The sequence below is a fragment of the Rhipicephalus sanguineus genome, unplaced genomic scaffold (genome assembly GCF_013339695.2).
Source record: "Rhipicephalus sanguineus isolate Rsan-2018 unplaced genomic scaffold, BIME_Rsan_1.4 Seq965, whole genome shotgun sequence".
NCBI classification, from domain to species: Eukaryota; Metazoa; Arthropoda; class Arachnida; order Ixodida; family Ixodidae; genus Rhipicephalus; species Rhipicephalus sanguineus.
In genome coordinates this window covers 67,350-73,291 of record NW_023616392.1, presented here as the reverse complement: position 1 = coordinate 73,291, position 5,942 = coordinate 67,350, and the positions used below count along the sequence as shown (strand labels likewise).

General features: G+C 46.6%; 1 pseudogene; it reads left to right on the top strand.

Moving 5' to 3' along the window:
- Positions 1 to 1,059: 1,059 nt before the first annotated feature.
- On the top strand, positions 1,060 to 4,880 carry LOC119378765 (uncharacterized; annotated as a pseudogene).
- Positions 4,881 to 5,942: the final 1,062 nt, after the last annotated feature.

Genomic DNA, 5,942 nt, shown 5'->3' with positions numbered 1-5,942 from the left:
TACGAACGACCGCACTTGAATGGGTTCACGTTATGCCACGGAGACCCCGTGTCATTGCATCTGAGATCGATGCAGCGTTAACTACGTAGTTCCGGTTTCCTCGACGGTTTCTAAAGACGTTGCTGTTTAGTAAATTAAAAGACCGTTGGCGAAAAACTCGCAGTGCAATTCCCAGCGCCGTAAGGGTAATTCAGGTAATTCAAAGCAATTCAGTAATTGATAATGGCTAGCCGCTTCTCAAATTGGGAACAAAATAAATTCCAACACCGGTTCGTTTTCAAGGTTTACATGTAAGACATTGCGGCGTTTTTCCTCAAACAGCTGAGTCCTCCTTGAGTGAAACTAAGAAAAACCAGTTGTTTCGTACTGACAATATGGCCGGGCGTGCTCCAACACATTTTGGCAGTGTGCTCCTGTCACCAAAATACTTCAAACTTATATTCCGGGTAAAATCTATATAGCACACTATCGTCGGTATTCAAGCGTAAAATTTCGATTTGGCTCTTATAGACTAGAACATATCATTTGGGCTTGAATTAGCTACGCAAGAGTAATCTATCTATCTATCTATCTATCTATCTATCTATCTATCTATCTATCTATCTATCTATCTATCTATCTATCTATCTATCTATCTATCTATCTATCTATCTATCTATCTATCTATCTATCTATCTATCTATCTATCTATCTATCTATCTATCTATCTATCTATCTATCTATCTATCTACTATCTAGCCGCCTGCATCTGGGTGCTCTCGTGATCGCCTCCTTAAAACACTAAAGGCAAATATTAAGTCGACGTTGATTGTTGAAATAGCGGTCCAGAAACCTCGTAGTGCTACTTTTGTGCCAAGGAAGTGCTTATTTTGAAATAAAATCACGTTTTAGTGGTCCGCATCGCGTTAGCGCACTTCAAATCCCCCACCTGAAATCAGTCTTTCACACGTCACTGCTGCCGTGCCCAACGTTGCCTGCATTTACTGCGCGGCGGCGTGCAATGGCGGCGTGCGCCATTCGGGCATCCATTCGAGCCATTCGTGCGCCATTCGAGCCAACGTTACTAGATACCTTTTTCAGTTTGCAAACTGGGGCGCCGCGGGTGTCACCCTTCCCTGTACCGCCGAGAGGCGGCGCACTCGTCGCTTTTTGACTGGTCTGACGGCCGGCGAAGCGTGCCTCTGGCCATTTGTTCCCGACGCTGCTGCTACAGCAGGTGTGAGTTGGGTGCTTCTTTGTTGCGTGCAAGTGTGTTCCGTAGCCATCGCTGTCCCTGTGAGTCCCAGCGAGATCCAAATCGACGCAGCTCGCTCAGTGTGTGCTCCCGTTGCAACTTACTACGGTTACCGTGCCCCACGTGGTGACCGGCTTGGCGCCGGCGCGTCAGCGCTGATGTGATCTTGTGCCGGGTGCGAGCTACATCTCCCATATGTGTCATGTGACGGTTGTTAAATGTGATAAAACATGCCTCGCTGCTTTGTGACTGGCTGCCGAAGCGGCTATGATTCAACGAGATCCGCGGACGAAAAAAGACATTTTTTCAAGCCGCCCACTGACGACGTGCGCCTTCAAGAGTGGCAACGCGCAATACCCAGATTAGACAAGGAGCTGTCACGCTCTTGTGCTGTTTGTGACCTGCACTTTCAGGAGGACGATATTGTGAAGGACTACGTGCACAAGTTCATGGTGACGTGTTGTCATACCACGTGGTAAGTGGGCTCTTAAGGAAGATGCTGTGCCGCGCATTTTTCCCAATTGCCCCAAGTACTTGTCGAAGCCAGCGCGAAAACGCAAGGCCCCAACAGTGCGTACACCTACTCGGCCTAAGCGCAAAAAAGATAAAACGGACACTGACCAAGAAGCTGCGACACCGGACTTCGGCGTCCCTAACGATAGCAGTGCTGGCAGTGAAACAGTGTTACGCTAGAGAACAACACACAGCTCTTCAGCGAGTTGTCTGACATAGCAGCAGCAGGCCAACGGATCCAGGGTTGGTCGCTCGAGGTTGTTGGCACTACAATCGTGTTGTACAAGCTGGCAATGCGAGAAGAAATTCCAGAGATCGACAGGGCTGTGGTAGTGTCGAAACGCCTGACCTTGTCTGTCAGTGCCAAGGGGCAACTTGTTACATCAGCTGTGTATAGTACTGGTGCGGGAATTGAATTGAAATCGTGCGATGATTTAAAGTGCCTACTTTCACGCATTGAAAGGCTGAACATTTGTGAAGGTTGCCCTGCTTATAATTACCCGCACGTCTTGTCATCATCTGTGGCCGTTAAAAATGGCGAAACATGGCATCGCAAATCGTGCACAGTTCTATGTCTGACAGCAGTATGTCAGGAATGCAGCAGTCTGTCCAAGTTGTTTTCACGGCGGCGCAAGACAAGCAACAGCTTGCAATCTAAGAGTACCAAAGTGAAGTCTCTGCGTCGAAGGGCAATACGAGCGACGATTCAGAGAGAAAGTTGAAGAAAGAGATAGCCACCGTGAAAAAAACACTCAAGAATGTTACAGAGGAGAGGATGGAACGTGCACTTGACATTCTTCCAGCCAAACAGCAGCTGGCTTTCAAGAATGCTTTTCAGGTAGCAAAGGCAAAGGCAAAAATGGGAAGCGATACACAGAAGAATGGCTGATGACATGCCTTCTGCTGCAGATTTCCAGTCCTAAAGCTTACAAGCTGTTATCTGATATGCAGGTTTTGCCTCTTCCTACAAGAGCACGCCTTCGTCAGATTATTAGTGGCATTCCCTGCAGATATGGCTTTAATGAGGTATCGCTGAAGAGCATCCAAGAGCATTTTCAGAAGAAGAGCCATCTTCAAAGGTGCGGTGTTCTGTTGCTTGATGAGGTAAAGCTCAAGCAATCTGTTGCTTTCAACAAAACATCATATAAGATGGATGGCTTCGTTGACTATGGCGACGTGACAAATGTCACCACTGACCAACTCGCTGACCACGCACTCGTGTTCATGTTTGTTCCACTATTTGAGAGCTGGGTTCAACCCATAGCGTCCTTTGCCACAAAAGGTGCTGCACCTGGACGGATCCTTGCACAGCTCCTTTTGAGTGCCGTGTTGCAGCTTCACAAACATAGTGCTTCAGTGCTTGTGGTTGTAAGCGATGGAGCTGGTAATAACCGCTCAATGTGGACAAACCTGGGTATATCGGGAGACATGATGTCACCATGCAACAGCATCGAGCATCCTTGGGAACCCTCACAGAAGATCTTCTTTATCTGTGACGTCCCGCACATAGTCAAGTGCATCAGAAATCACCTGAAAAAGCACACCTATGGAATGGTAAGAGTAAATCTGTGCATTTAGTTGCAACCAAATACTAAAACGTTCTGTTTTTTTCAGGCTGGGATCATCAGATAAATTTCGCACATTATGTTGCCCTGTACGAAGCTGAGAAGAGCAAACATACAAGAGTCGTGCCAAAACTGACAAAAGCACATGTTGCCCCAGACAACCTTCAGAAGATGAGTGTCCGACTTGCTACACAGGTGGTACCTTTAAAGACAGCGTAGGCTTGTTTGGGTTATTTTTCAACTAACTTATCAATCCACTTTTTTACAGCTGTTCAGCCGCGGAACGGCTATTGGCATCCGAATATACAGAAAAGCCGGTACTGAAGGCCTGAGGGGCTCTGAGGGAACCGAAGTATTCACCAGACTCCTGAATGACCTGTTCGATGCTTTGAACATAAAGCTACCCGAAAGAGGAATCAAACGCCACTCAAAGGAAATACAGGCAAGTTCTGGTTCATCTTCATACGTGTTGATGCTTATAGTGTGCGGATATTTTACCTCATTCGTTCAGGTCATCAAGGACTTCTTGGAAATGCTGAATTCCACAGAAAGAACTCCGTGGAGCAAGGTCTCAAGCTCTTTGCATCGCAACAAACCACTCAATCTCTGCGTGTTACCTTGATGTCAACGCTTGAAGTCATCGAGTTCTTGCTGGATGAGGGCGCACACTATGTTTTGACAGCAAAATTGAACCAGGATCCCTTGGAGGTGAGCATGTGATTGCTGGTGCTTTGAGTGTTGTGCTATAAGTAATGAAGTTGGTTGTAGTTTAACAAACTTCCTGTTTTCCAGCGCCACTTCGGACTTGTTTCATTCGGAGGAGATGAATCTCACCCTACCGTGGTCAACTTTACTCAGATCTTCCGCCTTCTCAGTTTGTACACACCTATAAAGACCGCAATGCGCGGCAGTGTGCAAGGTGTACCAGGGAATGTGCTTGCCAGCGTACAGGACACATTGCGGACAACAAGAGAAGTTCAGCGCACCAAACATGCTTGCTTGCGGGAATTTATAGAGAAAAAACTGCTAAGAATTGTATGTGAAACATCCGGAGAGTCTGGAGAGCAGATTGACGACCACTCTTACTTCAAAGGAGAAGTGGACGACGCTATTGTGTACTACATGAGTGGATAGTAGTGTACAAATTTCAAAAGCATACAGCATGCCTTCTGTGCTTAGAAGATATAAGCAGTGCAGAGCCCGTAGTTGGCTCTGATGCATATCTGACGACTTATAGAAGTTTCAAGGAAGGCTGCATGAAGCATCCAACAGCTAAAATGTTAAGTGTAATGAGAGTTGTGAATGATGTTGTTTCTTCAACATTAGATCAGGCTGGTGCTTGTGAAACCATCTTCTGGAAAGTGCTGGAAGAGCTTGAAAAGTGCAGCATTGCTCGTTTGGGCTGTTCAGAGCATGTAACAACATTCACTTGCCAAATATTGAACTTTGTCATTGTGACGAGAATGCATTTCTTCTCCAGGGATTTCAACCACAAGTTAGAAAGCAAGGAAAAGGTGGCTGTAGCGAACAAAAAGCACGTCTCCTGTAACTCTGGCTCTTGCCCTTGAAAAAAAAAAGTGGCTTTCAGTTTGTCGCAGCGTTCAATAAATTGTGTTTAATTCCACTTTTTCTGTTCTCGATATCTTTCGCATTTTATAGCCTTAAAAAGGCAAGCTTTTATTCAAGTAGTTCGGTATCCATCTTTGGAAAAAATATTCGAATCGTAGGAATGAGTGATCTGGAAAGAACGAGTGGTTCTGGGCTTTACACTTCATCACCGGCGGCATCAGATCGCTGCGTTGTGTGGCTCATCGTATCAGAATATCTAAGGTTCTACGGGCCAAAACCACGATATGATTGTGAGGCACGTCGTAGTGAAAGGCTTCGGAAATTTCGTTCAACTGGGGTTGCCCTAACCTGCACCTGAATCGAAGTGCATAGCCCTCTAGCATTTAGCCTTAATGCTATGGCCCACTGTAAACAATTTTTTAACATATATAATAGAATTTTAAAGAACAGGAACGCAATAGAGCTGAATGAACAGAAGTCCCGCAAGATTCAGGCACCGCACTCGCGTCTCTGCCGTGTGGCACCGGCTCAATTGCTGCTTTATTTGAGCTCTTGTAACTACCTTCGCTCACTATCTAGGAAAATAACTCCCCTTACAAAATATTAACTGCGTAAATGCCGTTTAACACTGTGCGCAGGCTCTGTTACGATGCGGCGACCGGTCCAAAGGCGTCGGAAGCGCCATCTAGGAGCGGGAAACGAAAGGGGCCGCGTTTCGCCGCCGCATTCCGGTGGAGTTTGCAAACTGAAAAAGGTATCTAGTAACGTTGTTGCAAACAGCATACGAGGGAAGATGAGTGCGATGTTCTACCGAACGAATAGCTCCACTGTATCGGCTCCGTAACACTAGCGCCAACGTGTTCGCAGCGCATGTTGTCTGAAGAAAGCGATAAAAAATAAAAGAGGATGGATAAGGGGGTGCAAAGCGAAGGGCAAAGGCGGCATGGTACGGTAGTCGGCGCACGCTGCCTTGCGAAGCTTGCTTACAGATGCCTGTTGGGGCCTTTGCGTCGATTAAGCCTCGTGTGGCGGCACTGAAGATTTTCCGCGGACGCACGTAG